General features: G+C 39.7%; 1 protein-coding gene and 1 long non-coding RNA gene across 6 annotated transcripts in view; both read right to left on the bottom strand.

Moving 5' to 3' along the window:
• Positions 1-15,726, bottom strand: part of brsk2a (BR serine/threonine kinase 2a) — a 433,387-nt gene that overhangs the window by 397,053 nt on the left and 20,608 nt on the right. The gene's annotated exons all lie outside the window — the stretch shown is intronic.
• LOC118396276 (uncharacterized) lies at positions 7,793-10,568 on the bottom strand. The gene is made up of 3 exons (XR_004828165.2): positions 10,067-10,568; positions 9,666-9,750; positions 7,793-8,036 (listed from the first exon to the last, which is right to left on the bottom strand). It is a non-coding gene; the product is annotated as an uncharacterized LOC118396276 (long non-coding RNA).

Genomic DNA, 15,726 nt, shown 5'->3' with positions numbered 1-15,726 from the left:
ACCTCCAGGCTCTGATCAGGCCCTACACCCAAACAAGGGCACTCGTTCATTCTGGCCTGCTCGCCTCCCTACCACTGAGGAAGTACAGTTCCCGCTCAGCCCAGTCAAAACTGTTCGCTGCTCTGGCTCCCCAATGGTGGAACACACTCCCTCACGACGCCAGGACAGCGGAGTCAATCACCACCTTCCGGAGACACCTGAAACCCCACCTCTTTAAGGAATACCTAGGATAGGATAAAGTAATCATTCTCACCCCCCCCCCCTCCTTAAAAGATTTAGATGCACTATTGTAAAGTGGCTGTTCCACTGGATGTCATAAGGTGAATGCACCAATTTGTAAGTCGCTCTGGATAAGAGCGTCTGCTAAATGACTTAAATGTAAATGTAAATGTAAAAAGCCAAACCTTGACCCAGAAAATATAAAAAACGAATCGGCCTATATCGAATCTTCCATTCCTCTCAAAAACTTTAGAAAAAGCTGTTGCGCAGCAACTCACTGCCTACCTGAAGACAAACAATATATACGAAATGCTTCAGTCTGGTTTTAGTCGCCATCATAGCACTGCGACTGCGCACTTGCGAAGGTGGTAAATGACCTTTTAATGGCGTCAGACCGAGGCTCTGCATCTGTCCTCGTGCTCCTAGACCTTAGTGCTGCTTTGATACCGTCGATCACCACATTCTTTTGGAGAGATTGGAAACCCAAATTGGTCTACATGGACAAGTTCTGGCCTGGTTTAGATCTTATCTGTCGGGAAGATATCAGTTTGTCTCTGTGAATGGTTTGTCCTCTGACAAATCAACTGTAAATGTCGGTGTTCCTCAAGGTTCCGTTTTAGGACCACTATTGTTTTCACTATATATTTTACCTCTTGGGGATGTTATTCGAAAACATAATGTTAACTTTCACTGCTATGCGGATTAAACACAGCTGTACATTTCAATGAAACATGGTGAAGCCCCAAAATTCACCTCGCTCGAAGCCTGTGTTTCAGACATAAGGAAGTGGATGGCTGCAAACTTTCTACTTTTAAACTCAGACAAAACAGAGGTGCTTGTTTTAGGTCCCAAGAAACAAAGAGATCTTCTGTTGAAACTGACAATTAATCTTGATGTTGTACAGACGTCGCAAATAAAACTGTGAAGGACCTCTGCGTTACTCGGCGTTAAGACTGTTTCAAGGACAGCTTTTTTCCATCTACGTAACATTGCAAAAATCAAATGTTTGTCTGTCCAAAAATGATGCAGAAAAATTAATCCGGCTATCCGGATAAATCACTAAATCAACTTCAGTTAATGCTAAATACGGCTGCTAGAATCCTGACCAGAACCAAAAATATTGATCATATTACTCCAGTGCTCGCCTCCCTACACTGGCTTCCTGTTAAGGCAAGGGCTGATTTAAAGCTATTACTGCTAACCTACAAAGATCTTTGTGGGCTGAACTCGGCCTTGTCTCAGGATGGTAAGTTGGTGGTTGAAGATATCCCTCTAGTGGTGTGGGGGCTGTGCTTTGGCAAAGTGGGTGGGGTTATATCCTTCCTGTTTGGCCCTTTCCGGGGGCATCATCGGATGGGGCAACAGTGTCTCCTGACCCTTCCTGTCTCAGCCTCCAGTATTTATGCTGCAGTAGTTTGTGTCAGTGGGCTAGGGTCAGTTTGTTATATCTGGAGTACTTCTCCTGTCCTATCCGGTGTCCTGTGTGAATTTAAGTATGCTCTCTCTAATTCTCTCTCTTTCTTTCTTTCTTTCTCTCGGAGGACCTGAGCCCTAGGACCATGCCTCAGGACTACCTGGCATGATGACTCCTTGCTGTCCCCAGTCCACCTGGCCGTGCTGCTGCTCCAGTTTCAACTGTTCTGTCTGCGGCTATGGAACCCTGACCTGTTCACCGGACGTGCTACCTGTCCCAAACCTGCTGTTTTCAACTCTCTAGAGACAGCAGGAGCGGTAGAGATACTCTTAATGATCGGCTATGAAAAGCCAACTGACATATACTCCTGAGGTGCTGACTTGCTGCACCCTCGACAACTACTGTGATTATTATTTTTTGACCATGCTGGTCATTTATGAACGTTTGAACATCTTGGCCATGTTCTGTTATAATCTCCACCCGGCACAGCCAGAAGAGGACTGGCCACCCCTCATAGCCTGGATCCTCTCTAGGTTTCTTCCTAGGTTTTGGCCTTTCTAGGGAGTTTTTCCTAGCCACGGTGCTACACCTGCATTGCTTGCTGTTTGGGGTTTTGGGCTGGGTTTCTGTACAGCACTTTGAGATATCAGCTGATGTACGAAGGGCTATATAAATACATTTTATTTTATTTGATATACAGTATACAGCTTCGGGACAAGTCTCTGAAAGACCTTGAGCAGCCCAGCAAGAGCCCAGACTTAAACCTGATTGAACCTCTCTGGAGAAACCTGAACATAGCTGTGCAGTAACGCTCGCCATCCAACCTGACAAAGCTTGAGAGGATCTGCAGAGAAGAATGGGAGAAACTCCCCAAATACAGGCGTGCAAAGCTTGTAGAGTCATACCCAAGAAGACTCATGGTTGTAATTGCTGCCAAAGGTGCTTCAACAAAGTACTGAGTAAAGGGTCTGAATACTTATGTAAATGTAACATTCTGTTTTTCATTTTTAATAAATTAACAAATATTTAAAAACTGTTTTAGCTTTGTCATTATGGGGTATTGTGTGTAGATGGATGAAGGAAAAAAACGATTTAATCAATTTTAGAATAAGGATGTAACGTAATAAAATGTGGTAAAAGTCAAGGGGTGTAAATACTTTCTGAAGGCACTGTATATATTAAAATACAAAAACACAGTCATGGTAAGCACATATATAACATCACAAATGACCCAGAAAATCAGTTACATTCCTCCACAAAACAATCCCCAATCAATACTTTAAATTGCCCGAACAGCACTCAGTAAGAACATACTAAGCGGAAAGATGTTATGGGAAAAAGAGATGACGAGTGTGTGATAATATGCGTGCGGTGGGGTGGGCATCAGTGTGCATGCCTGCCTCACTGCGCACGTGCGTGTATCAGCTTTAATTGAATCCCTGTCTATTGAACACTCTGCAGGCTCAAGACACTGAGGCTCACCCAGCTCTAAAATTCCCATTTGCTGCCTGTGAGATCTAATCGGCCTCCATGAAATTAAACGTACCTAAGTTAAATGGCTGCCTGAGCCTCCAGGGGATACCATTGCACAACACAAAGGAGATGCCTCTAAACATTTATCTAAGAACAGTTTGGTGTGTTGTGGCCCAATGGTAAATGTAATTTGAGGAGAATTTTTTTTTGTCCTAGATATTTGGGCATAAGGGCAACTAGGAATGACTATCTTTGACCTCCAGGGGATACCTCCACTACACAACAGAGGATAATTGCCCCTAGACACTATTGATGCGCAGTTGAATCATAACCTGCAGTTCCTTCGGTTATATCAAGAGAGGCGGGTGGGTTTAGAGTCATGAAATATTGTGTGCATAAAGGACTGGTATAGTAAAGAGAAGACAATATATTCATTATTTTTAGGCTGTCATTACTGCGTAAGTGTAAGCTTTACGGCCTAACTGTACACGCCAAATAGTCTATACACTAATCAAATGCTTTAAGGAACTGGCAGAAAAAGTTCATGTAGATCCACTGAGGCAAAAAAGACAATGTCATAGTTTAATTCAATAAGAGAAAAGCTGGACAGTTGATAATAAAGAGAAGGAAGAGCCAGAACAGTAATGTTTGGGAAAGATTTGGTGAAGTGGTAAAAAAAGGATGATAGCAGTGTTGTGTAATGTGGCGGTCCTCTCATGAGGACTGCAACTGGAAAGGAAGACCCAGAGTTACCGCTCTTGTAGAGGGTACATTCATTTGAGTTACCAGCCTCAAACATTGCTGCCAAAATAAATGCTTCACAGAATTCAAGTAACAGACACATCTCAACGTCACCTGTTCAGAGGAGACTGTGTGAATCAAGTCTTCATGGTCGAATTGCTGCAATGAAAACAACTAAATGACACAAATAATAAGAAGAGACTTGCTTTAGCCAATAAACACAAGCAATGGACATTAGACCTATGGAAATCTGTTCTTTGGTCTGATGAGTCCAAATATTTTTTTGGGGGATGCAACCGCCGTGTCTTTGTGAGACGCAGAGTAGGTGAATGGATGATCTCCGCATGTGTGGTTCCCACCGTGAAGCATGGAGGATGTGTGATGGTGCTTTTCTGGTGACACTGTCAGTGATTTAATTAGAATTCAAGCCACACTTAACCAGCATGGCTACCACAGCATTCTTCAGCGATACGCCATCCCATCTGGTTTGCGAATAGTGGGACTATCATTTGTTTTTCAACAGGACAATGACCCAACGTGCTTCTACATCTGCATTGCTTACTGTTTGCTGTTTTAGGCCTGGTTTCTGTATAGCACTTTGTGACATCTGCTGATGTAAAAAGGTATTTATATATACATTTGATTGATTGACAAACCTCCAGGATGTTTAAGGGCTATTTGACCAAGACGGAGAGTGATGGAGTGCTGCATCAGATGACCTGGATTTCATAATCACTCAATCTCAACCCAATTGAGATGGTTTGGGATGAGTTGGACCGAAAAGCAGCTAAGTGCTCACCATATGTGGGAACTCCTTCAAAACTGTTGTAAAAACATTTCAGGTGAAGCTGAATATTAAAGCACTGGAGCTCTCACTAAAGGCTTCAGTCATACAACAGCTATACTTAAATCCTAACTGGTTCTCTAGCAGATTAGTAAGAATGGCTCAACCCTTGTTCAAAAATGGCCTTTTTCCCATTATTCAGATTACAACCTTTCACTTTCTGCTATTTGAAAATGAAATAATCTTCAAAATGTCGCTATTTTTAAAACAAGCCATAGAAGGCTGGTTGTAATTTCAAATTTAATCCACTTGAAAAAACTGAACTAATATATATATTTCGGGAGAAATACAAATAAAAACAGTATAATCTTTATAAAATAAATCCTAAATAGGACTGGTAAAGTTATGTCACATATGCAATTAACAAAAATATATGGAAAGGTCTGCTCTATCCAAAATTACAACCAACTGATTTCAGCATTACTGCAAAAACGGAGGATGCCAGTGGAAGAAGAAGCCCTGCATTAAAGACCAAAATTGGTTAGAGAAAATTATAATTAGAAAAGAAGTATACCAGTTGGATTTAAGGACCAAACAATTACAGTTGCGCCATACAGGTAGCAAAATAGTTGGGAAGAGATTTTTGATGTACCGATTCCATGGCACATGGTTTATGAACTGAAACACAAAACGACACCTGATTCAAAAGTTTTTTTATTTAAATTATAAAAAATTATTGCAACCGATAAAATGTTATATATATATATATATATATATATGGGGGTTACAACTGTCATGACTCTCTCTCCTAGGTGATGATCAAAGGTGCCAGATCAACTGGCAATGGCTGACAGATAGCCAGACTCCCCTCTCTCACACACGGTTTAATGACTTAAAGGCGGTCGTAAATTTAGAGAACTCTCGCTCTTGCCCTGCAGTATTGAGAAGGTAAAAATCCCATTGTTACCGAGACTCTCGCCACCCAACACTTCAACATCAAACAATGGGACAATATATTATAACATCCGAATGTTGGGGTTGATGAAAGAAAATGTATGTCTATTTTGTGATGTCATTAAAACTATTATAAAGACGTTATAATGAAAACATTGTAACTTGAAGGGCTTTTACACTGTGTATATCAGGTTTACATTCTTTACGTTGTGTATCAAATATCGCAAATATAGCGACAGTTCGGGGCAAGGTATTAGGGCTATCATAAACATACTTTCCAAATGTATGCACGTGTTGCTTCTCTTTCTCGCTTTCTCTCTCTATCTCCAGCTCTCCATCTTGTGTAACAAGCGTCATATTGTGTTAGTCCACTAGGGACCTGTTGTCATCGTATTAAGTTTCTAATCAATAACCTATACTGTGTGTGGATGTATCCTAGGTTATCATTTAGTTTGTTAGTAAATAAATAATCAAATCAATTTGTGTGGTATGGAATGATCAGTGAGTGAGACTGAGGTTGGTGCAGATTTACGAAGTCTGCACAAAAAAATAAAGTAAGTAAGTAATTGACTGTTATTGATGTAAGAGATATCTGTATATCTTTTGAGCTTAAGTCGGGAGAGAACTCGTTAAATAAGTTTTCCCGTGGCGCCCCAAATTCCCAATTGTTACATTATTAATTTAATCGAGTATCAATTAAACATAGTTACTTGAGGCCGGTTGGAACCAAAAATCTCATATCTGGACTCATCAGACCAAAGGACAGATTTCCATCGGACTAATGTCCATTGTTCGTGTTTCTTGGCCCGAGCCAGTCTCTTCTTATTATTGGTGTCCTTTAGTAGTGGTTTCTTCGCTGTAATTCGATCATGTGGCAGGGTAGCCTAGTGGTTAGTGTTGGACTAGTAACCGGAAGGTTGCAAGTTCAAACCCCCGAGCTGACAAGGTACAAATCTGTCATCTGCCCCTGAATAGGCAGTTAACCCACTGTTCCTAGGCCGTCATTGAAAATAAGAATGTGTTCTTAACTGACTTGCCTAGTTAAATAAATTAAAAATAAATAAATGAAGCCCTGGTTCACGCAGTCTCCACTGAACAGTTGTTGTTGAAATGTGTCTGTTACTTGAACTCTGTGAAGCATTTATTTGGGCTGCAATCTGTTTTGCTGGTAACTGTAAAGAACTTGTGCTTTGCAGGAGAGGTAACTCTGTGTCTTCCTTTCCTCATGAGACCCAATTTCATCATAGCACTTGATGGTTTTTGTGACTGCATTTGTAGAAACGTTCAAAGTTCTTCAAATTTTCTGGATTGACTGACCATGTCTTGAAGTAATTATGGACTGCAGTTTCTCTTTGCTTATTTGAGCTATTCTTGCCATAATATGGACTCTGTCTTTTACCAAATAGGACAATCTTCTGTATACCACCCCTACCCCTACACAACTGATTGGCTCAAACACGTTAACTTTTAACAAGGCACACCTGTTAATTGAAATGCAATATTTACCAAAGGCTATATATGAGGGGATTTTTTTTTATTTTGGCTGCAACCTACAGTGAATGTTCTATTTGTGTGGGTTTGGTTCGGGTGCCAGCCTCAGATTTTCACCTTATCACATAGTCGGCAGTTGCGTATGGGTTATTAGCAATTGCAGGTGGGAGTGGGTGAACAAACAGCTGACCCGCGCACCACTACTAGACATTGATCCAAGGTCAGTTTGGCATTTTTTCCATAATAAAGGTTAGGATTTTGAGAGTAAAACCTGATCCTCAATCTGTGCCTACATGCAATGTCTATGGGGGGGAGGACAGGTTGAAAGGGGTGGAAACAGAGTACCATACAGTAGTACACATACAGTGCTTAGCCATATACAATACATATGTATGATTCACGCACACATTACTATAGATTCATACCTGACTATGTGCCTGGAGACACATGTACAAATGCACGGTCATATCGGTTCTTGTTAACCTTACTTGAATAAACAATGTAAATGTAACATACATGAAGTGAAGCTTAATTAAATGATGTTGACTTTACTTGAATATACTGTTTCGAAACATAATCCTTGCGAGTGAATTGACATACACAAATGAATTAAGCTCACTTGAACATGAAAACTTGCTACTCAAATGCTTTAAGGAAAAAGTATTGCCTTAAACTTGTTAAGTTGCAGTAACTTAAAAAGGCCCAATGCAGCCATTTTCATATCAATATCTAATCCTTTCTGGGTAACAATCTAACTGAGATGTAGAGCACAGATCAGACCGAACATTACCAGTTAAGTGTCAGCCAGTCTGGGGAGGTCGGTCACCACAACTTCACTCTCCAGGAAAATGGAGTTCTTGACACTAATGGACTTAGATGACATTTTTGGTGTTGTCACTGGCAATTGTAAGTAGGGATACCGGTGTGTCAACAATATCTGGCTCCTCGGGAGTCCTCCCCCTGAAATGCACAAATGCACTTGAGATGAGAATACTAGACAGACGTTATATTCAGAAAGTATTCACTCCCGTTGACTTATTCCACATGTTGTTGTGTTACAGGCAGAATTCAAAATTGATTCAAATATTTTCTTTCCTCACCCATCTACACAACACCCCATAATGACAAAGTGTCTTTAGTTGTCTTTAGACATTTTTGAAAACGAAATACTGAAATATCTCATTTACATTAGTATTCACACCCATGGGTTAATTAATACTTTGTAGAAGTACCTTTGGCGACAATTACAGCTTTGAGCCTTTCTGGGAAAGTCTCTAAGGACAGTCCTGGGAAACTCCAGTCCTCAGGGGCCTGATTGGTGTCACACTTTTCCCCCTGCCCCAGCTAACACACCTGACTCCAATAATCAACTAAATCATAAGCTTCAGTTAAAAATGCAATTAGTTTAAATCAGGTGTGATTGCTAGGGATGGGATAAAAATGTGACACCAATCAGGCCCCCGAGGACTGGAATTGCCCAGGACTGCTCTAGGAGCTTTGCACACCTGGATTGTTCAAAATTCTTCATGCTCTGTCAAGATCGTGATTGATCATAGCTAGACAGCCATGTTCATGTCTTGCATTCAATTTCAAGCCAATTTAAGTCAACTTGTCCACTCAGGAACATTCAATGTTGTCTTTGTAAAAAACAAAAACTGTGTATATTTGGCCTTGTGTTTTAGGTTATTGTCCTGTCCCAGTGTCTGTTGGAAAACAGACTGAACCAGGTTTACCTCTAGGAATTTGCCTGCGTTTAGTGCTATTCTGTTTTTTTTATCCTAAAAAACTCCCTAAGTCCTTGCCATTGACAAGTATACCCATATCATGATGCAGCCACCAACATGCTTGAAAAATTAACAGTGGTACTTAGTGATGTGTTGTGTTGGATTTGCCCAAAACATAATGCTTTGTATTCAGGACATCAAGTAAAATATTTAGCCACATTTTCTGCAGTTTTACTTTAGTGCCTTAATGCAAACAGGATGCATGTTTTGGAATATTTGTATTAGGTACAGGCTTTCTTCTTTTCACTCTGTAATTTAGGTTAGTATTGTGGAGAACTTCAATGTTGTTGATCCATCCTCAGTTTTCTATCACAGCCACTAAACTCTGCAACTGTTGTAAAGTCGCCATTGACCAGTCAATCATCTACCAATAGTTGCCCTTCTTTGCGAGGCATCCCTGGTCTTTGTGGTTGAATTTGTGTATGAAATTCATGGTGGGACCTTACAAATAAGTGTATGTGTGGGGTACAGAGATAAGGTAGTCATTCAAAAATCATGTTAATCACTATCATTGCACAGTGTGACACTTGCTAAGCACATTTTTACTCCTGAACTTATCTAGGGGTAAAAAAGGGGTTGAATAATTATTGCCTCAAGACATTTCAGCTTTTCATTGAACACAACAAAATGTGGAAAAAGTCAAGGGGTGAGAATACTTTCTGAAGACACTAAAAATATATCCACCCTGACCTAATGGTTGGTTAAAACACCATACCCGCCTATCTAATCCTCTCAGATCACTACAGGTGGGTAAATTGTGAATGGGCACAAGAATCAATATTAACCAAAATGACAAGAAACCTACCTTGCGTGTTTTGAAAACTCCTAAGACTTCCTCACGCAGCAACACAGGACGAGCACAGAGAACAGTGGAGAACATCATGTAGTTCCTAAGAAGATAAATAATCATAAATCAATTGTATGACACATAAGCTGGTAAATCAACAGTATGTCAATGTTAAAAATGGACAAAATATCCACCAGAGAAACCTTTGTATATTTAGCCCCAAAAAATGCTGGGCTTGGTTTCATTTGCCTGGTACAATGAAACAAACGGAATAGTTAATAAAGGGCAAACTCTTGGCTGCCTTTCAAATACTGTTATTATACTTTCAAGGTTCAACAAGTAGTTGGAATTTTCATTAGACCCAGATCTGATTCCAGCATTATGTGCAGTGCCCTAAAGATCGGAGTCCTCCGTCTTACCCATATCCTAGATCATGACACCTCAGAATGTCACCCAAAGCGTAAGCGATCCTTCCAGTCTTGGACGCAGTCTGTTGGTAAAAGTGACAGTCGAGTGCAGCATAGAAGAAGTTCGGCAAGTTCTGGTCCCTGATTCGGCAGAACTCTGCATACAGCTAACACTTGGAAATGACAGACCGCAAAAGGACAGTATTTAGCAGTATTATCACAATTTCGGCAACACACTATAACTAATATATTAAAGCATGTCATACTTGTGTAAAAAAAACTGCCATACAATTTTACCTGCGATCAAGGAACTCCTTCACAGGTTGACTATGCCCTGGGATCGCAGGGCAAATGTGGTCTGCATATACTTGAGATACTCTTGGTAGTGTTGGAACTGGGACAGAGCTAACAGTACATGTATGTGTCTACAGTTTGAAAAATGATGGTGCACAGAGAGATAATTAGGGATAGGCCATCATGTACGGGTGTCTGTTTGTCAATGTCTTCTTGAAGTTATGAATGTCATTGGGAGAATCTCAATTGAATTTCTTTGATTCACCTCTCCTCGATTCCATCTCAAAACCCATTGGATGAGAAGGTCAGAAGGGAGGGACCACTTTCTTCATCGTCCAATGGGTTTTGAGAAGAAGGTGAGGAAAGGAAAGAAATCAAGGAAATGCAATTGCGAATTCTCCTCTGTACAATCCTTTTGAAAAAGCAATGTCACAGCAGGGCATTACTTCGTGCATCTCAGATATTTAATCCAGTTTACCTTTAATTGATAGCCTGAAGTCAGCACCAACATCCTTCAGTCGGGCCTATAGAGAGAAATGATCAATATAATGAATATTACTATTATTAATATAGTGTTAAAGTTCTAAATGCAGCCATTTTAAAAGCTATCTACATGTATAATCAACTTCAATTTGAGGAAATTTGAGACAATAAAACAAACCATGTCACCATGTAAGGCCAAAAGTCCATCTCACCAAAACAGTATTTTCAAACAGCTCTTACACTAAAAAGGGCATGATCATAATCTTCACAATGTCACAGTTTCATTCCAACCTCATAGTGTGGAAATGTATATAAAAACATTGGAAATCACATTTTTGACTGCATTGGGCCTTTAAATGGTAAATAGTCTACATGTTAACAAGATGGCACAAGATGTTAGCAACATTGCAGTATTGCCGTTTTTTGGTGTGTTATTGCTTACATTAATAGCTCAGAATATTGTTTGTGTTATTACATACAGCCAGAAAAAAAACTTTTGGATATCAGAGCGGCGGTAACTCACCAGCACTACGACCAGGAATATGACTTCCCCGAATTGGATCCTTTGTTCAATTTAACTAATCCCAGAGGCTGCTCCAAAACACAGCCGGCAGAGAAGAGGTATTCGGAGTGGGCTTCAAGTCTGACTCAGGAGGCGTGCACACCATTCATTGCTTCGGAGTATATTACTCGCTAATGTTCAGTCTCTGGATAATAAAGTAGATGAGCTCAGGGCGAGGATTTCCTTCCAGAGAGACATCAGGGATTGTAACATCCTCTGTTTCATGGAAACATGGCTCTCGGAAATACTGTCCCCGTCCATGCAGCTAGCTGGGTTCTCAGTACATCAAGAAGACAGGAATAAAGAACTCTCCAGGAAAAAGAAGGCGAGGGTGTATGTTTCATGATGAACTACACATGGTGTGACTGTGATGACATACAGAAACTCAAGTCCTTTTGTTTTCCCGACCTAGATTACCTCAAAGAACTACACTGGACTTTATTGCAAACTGGAAACCACATATCCCTTCGGCTGCATTTATTGTAGCTGGGGATTTTAACAAAGCAAATCTGAGGAAAACGCTACCGAAGTCCTACCAACACATTGACTGTAGTACCTGCGCTGGAAAAACATTGGACCACTGCTATTGCTAATCCCAACAAGCCTTCTCTACCCTTAACCTTGTTCTGAACACCTCCAAAACAAAGGTCATGTGGTTTGGTAAGAAGAATGCCCCTCTTCCCACAGGTGTTATTACTACCTCTGAGGGTTTAGAGCTTGAGGTAGTCATCTCATACAAGTACTTGGGAATATGACTAGGAAACCACTGTCCTTCTCTCAGCACATATCAAAGCTGAAGGCTAAAGTTAAATCTAGACTTGGTTTCCTCTATTGTAATCACTCCTCTTTCACCCCAGCTGCCAAACTAAACCTGATTCAGATGACCATCCTACCCATGCTAGATTACGGAGACATCATTTATAGATCGTCAGGCAAGGGTGCTCTTGAGCGGCTAGATGTTATTTACCATTCGGCCATCAGATTTGCCACCAATGCTCCTTACAGGACACATCAACGCACTCCTCTGGGACGGCAGGGTAGCCTAGTGGTTAGAGCGTTGACAAGGTACAAATCTGTCGTTCTGCCCCTGAACAGGCAGTTAACCCACTGTTCCTAGGCCGTCATTGTAAATAAGAATTTGTTCTTAACTGACTTGCCTAGTAAAATAAAGGTCAAAAAAAAAAACTGTAATCTCTGTATTCCCGTTGCAAGACCCACTGGTTGATGATTATTTATAAAACTCTTAGGCCTCACTCCCCCCTATCTGAGATATTTACTGCAGCCCTCATCCTCCACATACAACAACCATTCTGCCAGTCACATTCTGTTAAAGGTCCCCAAAGCGCACACATCCCTGGGTCGTTCCTATTTTCAATTCTCTGCAGCTAGGGACTGGAACGAGCTGCAACAAACACTCAAACTGGACAGTTTTATCTCAGTCTCTTCATTCAAAAGACTCAATCATGGACACTCTTAGTGACAGTTGTGGCTGCTTTGTGTGATGTATTGTTGTCTCTACCTTCTTGCCCTTTGTGCTGTTGTCTGTGCACAAAGAAAAAAAAAACATCTTGCTGTGATGTGTGTGTTGTCCTATATTTATACTGCATTTATTTTATTTTTTTAAGGCCTTTTGCCTTTTGGTAGGCCGTCATTGTAAATAAGAATTTGTTCTTAACTGACTTGTCTAGTTAAATAAAGGTTCAATAAAATAAAAAAAATACTAAACTTTTCGAAATGCCAACATGCCCCCCCCTCCCTTCAGCAAATATAATGAGAAATTAACTTTGCTCCTCCCTTCCTATGGTTAGAAACTTGAACAGGAAGTACTCGTGCCTGACTGAGGGACCTTACAGGTTTGTGTGGAGTATAGAGATGAAGTAGTCATTCAAAAATCATGTTAAACACTATTATTGCACACAGAGTCCATGCAACTTATTATGTGACTTGTGAAGGACATTTTTACTCCTGAACTTATTTAGGCTTGCCATAACAAAGGGGTTGAATACTTATTGACTCAAGACATTTTAATTTTTAAATTAATTTGTAACCCTTTCTAAAAACATAATTCAAAATTAACATGGGGTATTGTGTGTAGGCCAGTGACACAAAATCTCAATTTAATCAATTTTATTAAATTCAGGCTGTAACAGAACAAAATGTGACAAAAGGTCAATGGGTGTGAAGACTAAGGTACTGAGGAAATATCTAAACATGAATTCAATTGCCTGTATATAGCACAGGAACCACTGACTCGACTTTCAAGACACCTGCTGGTAACTCTTTACTTGATAGGACAGCATGAGGTCTCCTAAATATGTGTTGACTAGGTGGAACTCTTATGACTAAAAAGCCTTTCATGCATAACTTTCATTATTACACGAGTAAAAATGTTATTCTAAGCACAACCAATTTTCTACTCGGAGACGCTTTGTGGATACGGCCCCGATCTGCGATTTTTTTAAATTAATGTTCATACTGGTTACAACCAGTGTGGTAGTCTTTAAAAAAAATGTTTTTAGCAAAAGCTTTTCAAGTACTGCTGACAAATAATGCATTCTGATTATTGCATAGATTGTAATGGCCACCTGTGATGTTTGTAAAATACTATTTTGAAGGTTGTACTGATTATAATGATTATAATGAGCCAAGGCTACGCTATTTGACAGTTGTGTGGCACCATGTTTGTTGACATTATACAATGCATTCTGGGTGTCACGTAAACGTCTGTCAGACCAAAGATGTTATAATGAGGTGAAGGGTACATTTCCCGGAAGTGAATAAAGGGAACTGAATGATCATAGACGACAAACCCCCTTCAACATGCATACAGCAAACAGACCAAACTCATCTTGTCTCCTCTTATCATCTTTGTTTTGACAACAAAATACAAACACAGCGACCCACACAAACTACCCATTATTATACTTAGATTTTTAGAAAGTGTTTTCCTCAATTATTTTGATCATTGGTGAGCTCACGTGAGATGTGATGAAATATAAATAGTAATTGCTATTAGCCAATTCATATTGTGGTTTCAGACGGCTGAGAGTTATCTAAATATGATGATTGTGTTACGTCAATCTTTCCTCAGTTAGCACTAGGACTAATGTAGCCTACATTTTCCGGTTTGGATGATTGTGTGCTGTTGCTACTTCTGTGAGTGTCTGAACATTGCATCCAAAAATAAACTGGTCACATTGTGGACGTAACTTTGTAAATGCTGACTGTAGAGTCAATCGAAACTGGACGTTCTAAATATGCATTCTAATCACACCGGTTTTAGCGTACGCTGTTTTAGCACACCCATTTGTTGGTACGTGTTTAAAAGGTTAAAATTAGTATTTCTTTTTTTTTCTTCCAGGTTTTGGATTTTTCCACGTTTTTTTCTGGTTTCCCTCCAGTTATATCACACTTTAATATAAAAACAACATTGGATTTTCTGTGTTAATAACAATGCATAAAATTAGATTTTGAGTGTAGTTACCGTTAATTCAGTGTGCATGCACCATTTGGTTAGCGGTGTTTCTGTAGCGCAGTAAGCGTACATGTAATGGAGTTTGCAAATAAAATGCTTACTTGTGGTGCCTCTGGACAGTGAAAAACTAATAAGTTAACCTTTATTTATTGTAATTTCCATTAGTTTGTAGTAGTTATCTAAGTGTTGAGTTAGATTACATATATACCTCAATTGTTATTTCAAATAATTTTGGTGTTTCCACAGCAATTGCTAGCTAGCTAACAGACCTTCCAACTTTATTTGTTGTTACTTCTAAGGTTGGAACCAAAATGCAGTACCTCCAGCAAGCAGCGAGGCAAGAACAATTAATCTGCCAGCTCAGGGACAAGTTACACAATGTAACTGCATTGTGGGACTTTGAAACTTGATATGCTTGTATAATTTAAAACATGTACAAATAAAAGGCAATGTATGGTTTTAAATTGGTTTATTTATTTGAGCTGTTAATGAATATTCCTTTAGAATTAATATTAGGAAGGTGTACTCAGTGTAAATTAACAATTACTTGATAGTTTTGTATTACAGCATTAACATGCCTATAAATATATACCTGTGTAAAGCATTAAGAATTGGCACTGATTATAAAAAATGTATGCCCATTTTTATCGTGGGAGTGTAACCACATTACTGCATGGCCTTGCTCCTCTGCATCCTTTATCTTCCAGGCCTTTTCTCCAATCTGGCCTTTCTTCCTTTCTCTATAGCGACGCTTTTTTTCAGCAGTACTAAAACCCATAATGAACAACTATTGCAAATGAGTAAATGGATTCTGATGTGACAGATTTGACTTTTACACTGCATCAAGTCTTATTGGAC

This window comes from Oncorhynchus keta, chromosome 17 (genome assembly GCF_023373465.1).
Source record: "Oncorhynchus keta strain PuntledgeMale-10-30-2019 chromosome 17, Oket_V2, whole genome shotgun sequence".
NCBI classification, from domain to species: domain Eukaryota; kingdom Metazoa; phylum Chordata; class Actinopteri; order Salmoniformes; family Salmonidae; genus Oncorhynchus; species Oncorhynchus keta.
This window is presented reverse-complemented; position numbering and strand designations above follow the sequence as displayed.